Source organism: Heloderma suspectum, chromosome 6 (genome assembly GCF_057233095.1).
Source record: "Heloderma suspectum isolate Gila_16-S chromosome 6, 16-S_ref, whole genome shotgun sequence".
Taxonomy (NCBI): Eukaryota; Metazoa; Chordata; class Lepidosauria; order Squamata; family Helodermatidae; genus Heloderma; species Heloderma suspectum.
In genome coordinates this window covers 96,634,213-96,647,963 of record NC_139463.1, presented here as the reverse complement: position 1 = coordinate 96,647,963, position 13,751 = coordinate 96,634,213, and the positions used below count along the sequence as shown (strand labels likewise).

Genomic DNA, 13,751 nt, shown 5'->3' with positions numbered 1-13,751 from the left:
GATTCCCAGGCACTGTTGGATCCTGCCTTCAGCAAAAAAATGTATTAGCACCAGAATAGGTCTTTGGTCAGTGATGGAGCTGGTTCTCCTGGAAGCCCATCAGGTCTTCTCTTGACTCATGTCCAAGCTCCTAGTAACACAGATTTTTACTAATTGATCTTGAGGCAAACAGTGAGAACACCTGCAAATTTCACAATACAGCTTAGGTATTACCTGCAGAGCATTGCTTACAAAAGCACAGAGATTAGACAAAAGAAAGCTGTAACATTCTGTCTTCTTCTGTCATCGTCTTTGTCTTTTGACATTGTTCTGTCTTCCTTGTCTTCTATCAGCGACATCCTCCTTGACTTTTTCTGCTGTCTTCACCTTCATCTTCCTCATCTTTTTCTCATTCTATTGTATCTTCTTCACTAGCCTGTAGGAAGCACTCCAGTTTTCCAAATCCACAGCATGCAGCTGGCATAATATGCCTTTTAACTGCAATGTTAACAGACAAAGCACACAATAGCACAATTCCTAAAATGCATTTTACTAATAAATACACTTGTGCGTCTTCTGATCAGTATCATAAAATAGCGGGGAAAGTTTCCCACTAATTATTCCTCCCACTGCAAATACAGAACAGATGGAAATTAGTAAGACCTACAACAAACTTTATCTACCATGTAGGGCTGTCCTTCAGTTACAACTCCTTCTCTCTCCTCCCCAAAGTCCTTGTTACTCACCATATTTCTCTCCTGTGCCTCTGTCCATCTCATGCACAGCACCATATATTTTAGTGCATCCTGTTCTCTCTCTCTTACCAAAACATTTGTGCTCCAATGGGAAACTTCGGATGTCTCCCTCCCCCCCCCCATCCCTTTAATGCTGCTGAAGCATTGCTTTCCTGCCACAATCTGAAATGGAATTAAAATGGAGGAATAACACTGTATTGACTAGTACTGCCCTTCCCTGTGTCCAAAATCCTTCTATAGTGCCTACTCAGAAATAAGTTCCATGGTGCAAAGGTACATGGCAATTTCAAATAAAACTTTATTATTGGAAGGTTTAGACCACTTTATTGCTTGTTATCTGTCTTAGTTGGTGGATGAGTGATTAGTCATCTTGAAAGGCCTCGCAGTGAATTGTCTTATGTCTGTTTCCTGTGGTTGTGGTGGTGGTGGTGGTGGTGCTGGTGGGAGGTGAGTCTTCAGTTACTGATTTCTTCTCATTCTTTCTTTCCTTTTTTAAAATAGTGAAATATCCAATCAGAATTCCAGAGAAAAGGGGAAATGTTGTAGGCTTCCTTGTGTTGGTCTGAACCACCACAGGGCAATAAATCAAGGGTGCATGCATGGCATCACTCACTGGTACGGAGTGAGGCAAAGATCAACATGTATCTCATCTAGGCATGTTTGTCCTTTGAAAATCTGGCCCTTTGGGGGCCTGACAGATTCCTACTGTCTGCCTGGCTCAGCTTGTGTTTTTGTGAGCTGAGCCACGGGCTTTCCCCAAAATCTGGGAATTGTTTGCATTTCCCCCCTTGTCTATAGAAAATTGCACAAATTGCAGTCACATTTTGCATTCTGGCAAATTCTGGCAAATTCTCTCTATAGATGAGAGGTGGAGATCGAGCTGGGCAAGCCAAAGTCCAGTGGGGGCAAGCTGCTGAAAGCTTGGCAAATTCCATCCCCTGGATGGAATCCTCTGACATCCCTAATCTCAGCCATGTGCGGGCAGGAGGGCACCCGGATTCTCCACGAAGGAAAGTGATTTTGAAAGGCTTTCCTTGAGTGACCAGCCGCTGTTTATTAAGTTTGGAATCTGTTTCTTTTAAAAGGTTTTAACTGTTTTTAATATCGTATTTTATTCTTTTACCTGTTGTTCAACTGCTCTGAAATTGTTGATGTGGAGCAGTATATAAATATTGTAAATAAATAAATAAAATTTAGGGCAGCCTTCCCCAACTTGATGCCCTCCAGATGTGTTGGACCACTGTCACCCACCGCCAGCCTGGCCAACACATCTGGAGGGCACCAGGTTGGGGAAGGCTGATTGAGGGGGTTAAAGAAAATCAGAGTTCTCAAAGAGCAACGGTCATATGATGTCACTTCATATAGACCCCCCCCCACACACACATTTAACCATCAATCTCAGAGGTGCTGGCAGAATCCCAAGCCTAGCACTGCAGCTAGGGGAAAGTCAGATGAACTGCATCCTAGAGTAATAAAGGAACTGGCAGAAGAACTCTCAGAAACACTGTCTTATTATCTTTGAGAAATCATGGAGGATGGGTGAAGTGCCGGATGACTGGAGGAGGGCTAATGTTGCCCCTATGTTCAAAAAGGGCAAAAAGGAGAAACCTGGGAACTACAGACCAGTCAGTCTGACTTCAATCCCTGGGAAAATTCTGGAGCAGATGATAGAGCAATTAGTCTGTAAGCACCTTGAAAACAATGCAGTACTCACTCGAAGCCAACATGGATTTATCAAGAACAAATCCTGCCAGACAAATCTGATCTCATTTTTTTATCAGGTCACTTCCCTTTGTGGGAATGCTGTGGGAATGCTGTGGACATAATATACCTTGACTTCAGCAAAGCTTTCAACAAAGTGCCCCATGATCTCCTGATGAGCAAACTAGCTCAAAGTGAGTTAGATGAAACAATAATCAGGTGGATCCACAGCTGGCTACAGAATTGGACTCAAAGAGTTGCTTATCAATGGGACCTTCTCAAACTGGGGAGAGGTAATGAACAGGGTACCGCAGGGCTCAGTCCTGGGCCCAGTGCTCTTCAACATTTTTATTAATGATTTGGAGGAGGAGGTGCAGGGAATGCTGATCAGATTTGCAAATGACATAAAATTAGGCGGGATAGCTAATAACTTGGAAGACAGAAACAAAATTTGAAGTGATCTTGATAGACTGGAGTGCTGGGCAGAAAACAACAGAATGACATTTAATAGGGATAAATGCCAAGTTCTGCACCTAGGAAAAAGAAACCAAATGCACACTTACAAGATGGGGGATACTTGGCTCAACAACACTACAAGCAAGAAGGATCTTGGACTTGTTGTCGATCACAAGCTGAATATGAGCCAACAATGTGATGTGGCTGCAAAAAAGGCAAATGCTGTTTTGGGCTGCATTAATACAAGTATAGCTTCCAGATCCCTTGAAGTACTAGTTCCCCTCTACTCAGCACTGGTTAGCCTGCATCTGGAGTACTGTGTCCAGTTCTGGGCACCACACTTTCAGAAGGATGCAGACAAGCTGGAGAGGGTTCAGAAGAGGGCAACAAAGATGATCTGGAATTGGAAACAAAGTCCTATGTGGAGAGACTGAAAGAACTGGGCATGTTTAGCCTTGAGAAGAGTGAGGGGAGATGTGATAGCGTTCTTCAAGTACTTGAAAGGTTGTCACAGAGAGGAAGGCCAGGTTCTCTTCTCGATAAACCCAGAGTGCAGGACACAGAATAATAGGCTCAAATTACAGGAAGCCAGATTCAGGTTGAGCATCAGGAAAAGCCTCCTGACTGTTAGAGCAATACAACAATGGAACCTATTACCTAGGGAGGTAATGGGCTCTCCCACACTAGAGGCATTCAAGATAAGGCTGGGATGCTCTGACTTGGATTCCTGCATTGAGCAGGGGGTTGGACTCGATGGTCTTATAGTCCCCATCCAACCCTACTATTCTATGATTCTATGTTCTGGGCACACACTCTTCTCCCAGAGGTTGCTTCTGACACCAAGCACCTCCATGAATGGCTGGACAATGGTCTGTTGCCTGCCTCTGGGTCCATGGCTGATCCCTCCAGGGTCTGCCTTCAACTCTGTACCCTATATGGTTTTTAAGATCTTTTTGGCTTCCTGGTATGTATGTGGCTTTAAAATTTCTTAGGTTCCTTGACTTCGGGAGTAATGCATTCAGTGTTAGATAATTACGGATACTCTCCCTTTGCCAAATTGATAACATACCTGCACTGAGCCTTGATTAAGGCCTTTATTTAGCAACCCAGATTACAATAGTAGATGGCTACTCACAGCGTCCAAGCCTCATGGTGGAATTGGACGTAGTGCTAAAGTCTTGCTCAGTATACATCAATGGAAGAAGTTTACTGTCTCGGGTAAGAAAGTTTTAAGGGTTTCTAGCTGGTGGATTGCTCCTTCTGCCATATGGGGCTTTTTTTACTGTGGTGTGATAGGCTGGGAATTTTTATCAGGTGTTTTGCCATGTTATGTTTTAGGTATGGGAGGAAATGCTTATACTCCCCTGTTCAGCTGATATACATACATACCACTTGCTGAGAAGCCAACAATCCGACTAGTCTAAAAATTGTTGGTAAATATACCTTTTATTATTTTTGAGTTATTTTATTAATTGAGTCAGTGACAATATTTTAGGTATATTAAAACTTGTTTTGTTTTACAGGCTTTATGTAGAATCTCTGCAATTATGAGATATTAGTTGTAATTGGTGATTATATGGGCTGTAATTTGTGTGTATTTTTCCCACTGATGAAGACTGTCTCGGTGGAAACGTGGGTGAGACAGGGGCATTGCAAAATGTGTATAGCCTGGTATAGATACCAATGATCATAACACGTATGTAGGTAATACTTGAGGACTGTTTATAGATCTTTTTAACCTTGTTTGTAATATTTTATTAAAACCTTATTTTTAATTGTATATGAGAATTGGCTGTATATTTAACATACTTGTATATATATAGTTTCCTATAACCTATATTGTTTGGCGGCCTTTTGGGTGGTTTAGAATATTACCTTTTCTGCGAGCATAAACTAATCTCTCCCCAACTTCCCTTTCAGGGCAGTTGCTACTGAAGAGGTGTTGACAATGGCTCCTAAGAAGACAATGGCTCCTAATCCCACACATAGATTAGATTTCAACACCCATGGGATTAATCTTCCCTCCAGGGGGGAGGCCTTGCTCTGAGGTGGAACACACACCTTTCATGTGGATGGCACAGTGGGTAGTGTGTTCCGGAAAAGCCCCATCTCTCTCTCTCTCTCTCTCTCTCTCTCTCCCTCTACGATACTAGAGAACTGCTGCCAGTCAGTATAATTGGTTCCATCACATTCCTGGCCACTGTTACAATTGCTTCTTTGAAACCAGAGTTGGCTCCACCATGAAGCAACTATCTCAGGCGGCCGATGCTGGGGGGAAGTAACAGTGCCCCCTGGGCATTCCTCCTGTGCCACCAGGCCATTCCCCTCTGAGGACAAAGCTGTGTGTGCCACGCATGGCCTGTCTTGAACCCTCTAAGCTAGCCTGCTGCCCTCAGGTGTGGTGGAGGACACTGTCTCATGATCAGGGTTGAAGCAGAAGGGCTGTGGCTCAGTGGTAGAGCACCTGTTTTGCATGTAGAAGGTCCAAGGTCTGATCCCCAGAATCTCTAGGTAGGGCTCGAAAAACTTCTGCTTGAAACCCTGGGGAGCTGTGGCCAGTCAGTACTGACAATACTGGGCTAGATGGACCCAGGGTCTGACTCACTATAAGGCAGCCTTCCTATGTTCCTAAGTAAAATTCAGCTGCCTGTCCAGTTTGCGTTGTACTGCATCACACAAAGGGCAGTTCGGTTTCCCTTGGAGGCAGTTAATTTCCCCAAGAAAACGAATCATGCTCAGGTTTGGTCCAACGCAGTTTTATTGTTTGCAAACAGTCCAGCAAGCGGCTAATGCCCAGCCAACGCCCGAGGCAATGGATATATAGGCTATACAACAACAACAGACAAAGCCCCTTCCCCTGATTGGCTAAGGCTTGTTGTTGTTGTTCAGTCGTTCAGTCGTGTCCGACTCTTCGTGACCCCATGGACCATAGCACGCCAGGCCTTCCTTTCTTTCGCTTTCTCCCGGAGCGTGCTCAAGTTCATATTCATTGCATCCATGATGCTATCTAGCCATCTCATCCTCTGCCGTCCCCTTCTCCTTTTGCCTTCAGTCTTTCCCAGCATCAGGGTCTTTTCCAGGGAGTTTTCTCTTCGCATTAGGTGGCCAAAATATTGGAGCTTCAGCTTCATTATCTGTCCTTCCAATGAGCACTCAGGGTTGATTTCCTTTAGGATGGACTGATTTGACCTCCTTGCAGTCCAGAGGACTCGTAAGAGTCTTCTCCAGCACCACAGTTCGAAAGCATCAATTCTTCGGCGCTCAGCCTTCCTTATAGTCCAGCTCTCACAGCCATACATTACTACTGGGAAAACCATAGCTTTGATTAGACGGACCTTTGTCGGCAAGGTGATGTCTCTGCTTCTTACTATGCTGTCTAGGTTGGCCATAGCTTTCCTCCCAAGGAGCAAGCGTCTTTTAATTTCATGGCTACAGTCACCGTCTGCAGTGATCTTGGAGCCCAAGAAAGTAAAATCTGTCACTGCTTCCATTTCTTCCCCTTCTATATGCCAGGAAGTAATGGGGCCAGATGCCATGATCTTAGTTTTTTTAATGTTGAGTTTCAAACCAGCTTTTGCACTCTCCTCTTTCACCCTCAACAAGAGGCTCTTGAGATCCTCTTCGCTTTCTGCCATTAGGGTGGTATCGTCTGCATATCGGAGGTTGTTGATAATTCTCCCAGCAATCTTAATTCCGACCTCTGATTCATCCAACCCGGCATTTCTCATGATGTACTCTGCATATAAGTTAAATAAGCAGGGTGACAATATGCAGCCTTGTCGTACTCCTTTCCCAATTTTGAACCAATCGGTTGTTCCATGTCTGGTTCTTACTGTTGCTTCTTGACCCTCGTACAGGTTTCTCAAGAGACAGGTAAGGTGATCTGGTACTCCCATCACTTTCAGAATTTGCCACAGTTTGTTGTGATCCACACAATCAAAGGCTTTAGCGTAGTCAATGAAGCAGAAATAGACGTTTTTCTGGAATTCTCTTGCTTTCTCCATGATGCAGCGAATGTTGGCGATTTGATCTCTAGCTCCTCTGCCTCTTCTAAACCCAGCTTGTACTTCCGGTAGTTCTCGGTTCGCATACTGCTGAAGCCTAGCTTGTAGGATTTTGAGCATCACCTTGCTGGCATGTGAAATGAGCGCAATGGTGCGGTAGTTTGAACACTCTTTGGCGTTGCCCTTCTTTGGAACTGGAATGTAAACTGACCTTTTCCAGTCTTGTGGCCACTGTTGAGTGTTCCAGATTTGTTGGCATATTGAATGCAGCACTTTAACAGCATCATCTTTTAGGATTTTAAATAGCTCGGCTGGAATATTGTCATCTCCGCTAGCTTTGTTGTTACTAATGCTTCCTAAGGCCCACTTGACTTCACTCTCGAGGATGTCCGGCTCAAGTTCAGTGACCGCACTATCATGGCTATCAGGGACATTCAGATCTTTCCTGTATAGTTCTTCTGTGTATTCTTGCCACCTCTTCTTAATCTCATCTGCTTCTGTTAGGTCCCTGCCTTCTTTGTCTTTTATCGTGCCCGTCTTTGCACAAAACGTTCCCTTGAGATCTCTGATTTTCTTGAAGAGATCTCTAGTCTTTCCCATTCTGTTGTTTTCCTCGATTTCTTTGCATTGTTCATTTAAGAAGGCCTTCTTGTCTCTCCTTGCTATTCTCTGGAACTCTGCATTCAGTTGGGTGTATCTTCCCCTTTCTCCCTTGCTTTTCGTTTCCCTTCTTTCCTCAGCTACTTGTAAAGCCTCATCAGACAGCCACTTGGCTTTCTTGCATTTCTTTTTCTTTGGGATGGATTTCGTTGCTGCCTCCTGAACAATGTTACGGACCTCCGTCCATAGTTCCTCAGGCACTCTGTCTATCAGGTCTAATCCCTGAAATCTATTCCTCACCTCCACTGTATATTCATCAGGGATATGATTTAGGTCATACCTGAACGGTTTAGTGGTTTTCCCGACGTTCTTCAATTTAAGCCGAAATTTTGCAAGAAGCAGCTCATGATCTGAGCCACAGTCAGCTCCAGGTCTTGTTTTGACTGACTGTATGGAGCTTCTCCATCTTTGGCTGCAAAGGACATAATCAATCTGATTTCGATATTGACCATCTGGTGACGTCCATGTGTAGAGTCGCCTCTTGTGCTGTTGGAAAAGAGTGTTTGCTATGATCAGCATGTTCTCTTGGCAAAACTCTATTAGCTTTTGTCCTGCTTCATTTTGTACACCAAGGCCATGCCTGCCTGTTATCCCGGTGATTTCTTGACTTCCTACTTTAGCATTCCAATCCCCTATGATGAAGAGGACATCTTTTTTGGGTGTTAGGTCTAGAAGGTGTTGTAGGTCTTCATAGAACCGATCAACCTCAGCTTCTTCGGCCTCAGTGGTTGGGGCATAGACTTGAATTACTGTGATGTTGAATGGTTTGCCTTGGATTCGTACTGAGATCATTCTATCATTTTTAAGATTGTACCCCAGTACTGCTTTTCCCACCCTTTTGTTGACTATGAGTGCTACTCCATTTCTTCTAAGGGATTCTTGCCCACAATAGTAGATATGATGGTCACCTGAATTAAATTCGCCCATGCCTGTCCATTTTAGTTTGCTGATTCCCAAGATGTCGATGTTCAATCTTGCCATCTCATGTTTGACCACCTCCAGCTTACCTTGATTCATTGATCTGACATTCCAGGTTCCTAAACAATATTGTTCTTTACAGCATCGGATTTTCTTTTCACCACCAGACACATCCACAGCTGAGTGTCCTTTCGGCTTTGGCCCAGCCGCTTCACTCTTTCTGGTGCTACTTGGAAATACCCTCTGCTCTTCCCCAGTAGTATATTGGACACCTTCCGACCTGAGGGGCTCATCTTCCGGTGTCATCTCTTTTAGCCTTGTGATACGTTCCATGGGGTTTTCTTGGCAAGAATACTGGAGTCGGTTGCCATTTCCTTCTCCAGTGGACCACATTTTGTCAGAACTCTCTGCCATGACCTGTCCATCTTGGGTGGCCCTGCACGGCATAGCTTATGGCTTCACTGAGTTACGCAAGCCCCTTCGCCACAACAAGGCAGTGATCCATGAAGGGGTTGGCTAAGGCTAAGGCACTTCATGGTATATTGCTTTTCTTATGAACATATAAGGCAATAAGTAACTCACTCGAAACTTTGCCTCTTCCCCTTAGCAACAGGGTCTAAGAATGTGCTTGGATAAGCAAAAGCAGTTCTTTTTAACCAGCTCAGTTGATGTATTAATTCTCAGCTCAGCTAATGCTTCAATTTCCCCCTCAAGATGCTTTCTTACTCAATTTCCTCAGTATCCTTAACCTGCACCAACAACTGATACTGGGCGCGCATCTCGCGGTGTACCACCCCTTCTGTTATATTTCTTATCAAGGCCATAATGCAAGGGAGTAAGCATGGAAGCAGACAGAGAATCAAGATTACAAGGCATAAAATCATAAAACCACCTTTCAGCCAGCCAAAGTTAGGGAGCCAGGAAGCGAACCAGCTACTCACATCCCATCCTGACCATTTTTGCACCAGAACATGGGCTATCTTTACCATGTGATCCGCCAGGTTGACAATTGCCTGGCTGTTATCGATTTCCATGCAGCAATCTGTCCAGTTGAATTTTTGACAAACCCCTCCTGCTGCTGCCAAGAGGTAATCCAAAGCTGCTCTATTTTGTAAAACCTTTTGGCGAAGTTGCTTCAACTGACCTGCTCCCAGCTTCAAGGCGCTGGAGGCGTCGTTTGCCATTATTTCTACTATTGCCTGCAATCAAATTATGTGTTTGGTAAGATAAGTGAGCTCAAGACCCACGACATTGGGCTCCCCGGTAGCTGGGCCATAATACCAGATTATGGGCTTGGCTGGCCATTCCTCCTCTCCCCATCTCTGGGTAGATAACAGGTCTTTCGCGGACAAACTACGTTTCTCTCTACCATACATTCGATGGGCAGGTGTCTCCTGCTTGGGATAAAGGACAAAGGGTGGTCTCAGGGACGCAGGGTAACAAACTGCTGTCCATTTTGCAGGGAGCTGTGTGTAGACTCGAGAGCCACAGACCCAGTAGTGGCCAGCTAAGGTGGGCCAAGCCTTATCTACTATCTCAAATTCTAAGGAATCTAAGTACTGGGTATAATATCCTAGATATAAAGTCAAATCCCCATGTGGGCTGAGAATTCCATTCATATAGCAAGCTCTAGTGTTCTGGTCTTTTGTCTGATTTCAGACACAATAGAACAAGGATTGTGAGCTCCTGGGTGGGATTGACTGCAACACGCACTTGTGGTGATAAAATCTGCATATCTGACACAAAAGATTATCCTTGAGGTGTGGTTATTATGCCATGCACCTCCCTTTACAACATAATTTTTGCAACTACTATTTCCAGCAAAGTGCATGTGTGTGTTGGACCTGTTCTGCATGAAACACCATTCTCTCATTTGAGGAACTACTTCCCAATATTCCCTTGGGTTTACCCTGTCCTTCTTCCAGGTAGAAGTATCGTTATGGATGCGATAATTGGTATCCACTAGCTCCATTAGGTTTAGAGGCTTGGGCAGCCACTGCTCAGCCCCCCCCCCCCCCGCAATATCAGCCTTAATACAAACCCAACAGTTTGAAACATTTAGCTTCTGGGCAATTGTTTCTGCTAGGGATATCGTTATGTTCTGTTCATCAGCCAGGGGTCTTACTGGGAGGGGAACCGGTGTCATATAACAAAGAACTGGGAGCACTATTACCCACCACATCCTAGCTCTGTGTGTCAATCCTACGCAATTTCAACTTTACCTCAGAAAGGGGGTGGCTATGCCAATAGTCCTTATCTCCTTGTTTGTTGGCTTCTTCCTCTGAGGGAAGGACAGCTTCCGGAGTGACCTCCTGGGAGCTGTTGAACTTCTTTACTCTGGAGCAATGTATCCACTTCTCGATTCCAGCAACCTTGACAGCAGTGTGGGTAGTTAACAGTATATCAAATGGGCCACTCCACTTCTCTGCTAGTGGGTCCTTTTTCCACTTTTGGATCAACACTAGGTCCCCCGGTTGGAAGTTATGGATCGGGACAGCCAATGGCAGGCTCTGGAAGGAGGCAGCAAATCTGTGGAGGAATGACAGAACGGACTGCAGGGCAATAACATGCTCTTTAATTTGCATTTTTCCCAATTCTACAGTGACCTGCTCCCACCACCCAGCCGGAAGGACCCTCGGAGGCATGCCAAACAGCAACTCAAAAGGTGTCAATTTTAGTCCCTTGCATGGTGTATTCCTAACTCGAGTGAGAACCAGGGGGAGCACCTGAGGCCATTTCAAATTAGTCTCTATGCAAATTCGAGTTAGGGATTCCTTTAGAGTTCTGTTCATCCGCTCCACCTGGCCCGAACTTTGAGGGTGCCATGGAGTATGTAGGCACCACTTTATATTTAAAGCTTTTGACACCTCTTGGGTAACTTTTCCCACAAAGTGACTCCCCTGATCTGATTCTATAGTTTCAGGTAAACAAAACCGTGGGATTATTTCCTGGAGCAAAACCCGAGCCACGGTAGAAGCTGTGGTGGCCTTAGCTGGGAAGGCCTCTACCCAGCCCATCAGCTGGTCTACCAGCACCAGAAGATATTTGTATCTTGCACTCCTCGGTAACTCAGCAAAATCAATCTGCCATGCCTGGCCAGGGTACTGGGCCCATGGTCTCCCTCCCATGGGTTGAGGGGTTTTTCCTGTTTTGGGGTTTACCTTCTGGCACGTAGGGCATTGTGACGCCACTCTTTGTGCTTCTACATATAGTCCAGAAACCACAGCCTGTCACACCAGCAAATCTCCCATCGCTGTGCCTCCCGTATGTGTTTGTTCATGTAATGTCTGTAGGACTTCTCCCATGATCCATCTTGGCAACAACACCTTGCCCCCTGGTACTATCCACCATCCTTGTGGGTTTTTCTTAGCTCCCATCTCTCCTGCTCCCCTATCCTCCTCTGGTGTGTACTTTGCACCATGGTCCTCCAAATAGAGAGGGATTTCCAAGCCAGGTGCTTGAATAACTGAATCTTCTTCCTTCATCTGTGCCGCCTCCTTGGCAGCAACATCTGCTAGTGCATTTCCCCTTCTCTGGTTCTCACTAGCCACCTTCCTGTGTGTCTTCACATGTACCACAGCTACCTTCTTAGGCAGCTTAAGTGCCTCCAGGAGGGCTACTATTTGGGTACCATGAGCCACTCTTTGCCCTGAGGCTGTAAGGAATCCCCTTTCCCTCCATAATAGGCCATGGGCATGCACAACACTAAAGGCATAACAAGAGTCAGTATAAACGTTAATTTCCTTGTCCTTGCCTAATTCCAAGGCTCAAGTTAGGGCTGTCTATTCTGCTGCCTGCGCAGACCATGAGGTGGGCAGCTTTTCCTTCCACACTACATCAGTTAGTGTGACTACAGCACAGCCCGTATACCTCTTTCCTTGTATCACACAACTGGATCCATCCACAAAATACGCCTCCTGAGGCTCAGGTAGGGGTTCATCACTCAAATCAGATCGAATCAAGACAGTCTGGTTCAAAGTTTCTAAGCAATCGTGTTCTGCTACTCCTTCCCCTGCAGGCAGTAGGGTAGCTGGGTTCAATGCTGTGGTATGTTTAAAGTTCAAATCGGGGTTTGAGAGTAGAAATATTTCATATCTAGACTGTCGAGATGGGTTCAAAAATTTTCCTCCACTGTGATTAAGGACTTGTGGCACTCCATGAGGGGTACAGACCTCCATTCGGGTTCCCATTACTATTTTCTGGGCCTCCTCGACCAGGGAGGCTGTTGCTGTCACTGCCCTCAGACAGGCTGGCCACCCTTTGGCCACTGGGTCCAGAACCTTCGAGTAGTAACCCACTGGCCTCCAGGTTGGACCCATGGGCTGGGTTAATACTCCTGAGGCAACTCCCTCATTTTCATGAACATATAGTCTATAGGGTTTTTGGCCATTGGGGATGGCTAAGGCTGGGGGTTGTAGGAGAGCCAATTTTAAGAGATCAGAAGCATGTTGTTTCTCTCTTGTCCACTTCCACTTAGACTAGCCTTCTTTCATCAATGACTCATACAGTGGCTTAGCCTTCCCCCCATAATCTGGGATCCACATTCGGCAAAAGCCCGTTAGCCCCAGGAAAGCCCTAAGGTCCTTTGGCCCTGTAGGCCTGGACATTTCCTGTATGACTCTTATTCTGTCCTTACTCAGGGCTCTTTGTCCCTGTGAGATCTCATACCCCAAGAAAGTCACCCTATCCTGACAAATTTGAGGCTTCTCACATGACACTTTATATCCTTTAGCGCCCGATACTTTCAAGAGGGGTATCGTGGTGTGTTTCCCAGCCTTGAGGTTAGGACTGGCCACCAATAAATCATCCACATATTGCAATAAGGCAACTTCAGGGTTGGCCTTTCTCCACATGTCCAAGTCCTTCTGGACCCAAAGATATGGGGAGCAGAGAAGAACCCTTGGGGCACAACAGTCCAAAGGAGTTGAGTCTTGTGGTGGGTATCGGGGTCCTCCCACTCGAAGGCAAATAACTTTTGGCTGTCCTCATGAAGAGGAATTGAGAAGAAGGCATCTTTCAAATCAAGTACCGTAAATATGGTGGCTTCTCCTGGTACTTGTATGAGGATCGTATGCAGGTTCGGAACTGTGGGGTATTCAGCTTGGACCTTCTGGTTGATGACCCACAGGTCTTGGACCAGATGAAAAGAGGTTCCATCTGCCTTAGGAATTCCCAGAATGGGGGTGTTGAAGGGTGATGATCCTTCTATTAGCCAGCCATACTCCTTAAACTTCTCAATCAAAGGCTTCAGGCCTCGGTGGGTGGAGTCTGAGGGGAT

General features: G+C 45.5%; 1 protein-coding gene across 1 annotated transcript in view; it reads left to right on the top strand.

The window, feature by feature from the left end:
• Window positions 1–1,137: 1,137 nt before the first annotated feature.
• LOC146341953 (sulfotransferase 1C1-like) overlaps window positions 1,138–13,751 on the top strand; it is a 33,040-nt gene continuing 20,426 nt past the window's right edge. The window contains exons 1-2 of the mRNA XM_084805313.1: window positions 1,138–1,181; window positions 4,230–4,324. The gene's annotated coding sequence lies outside the window, so the exon portion shown is untranslated. The remainder of the gene's footprint in view (window positions 1,182–4,229; window positions 4,325–13,751) is intronic.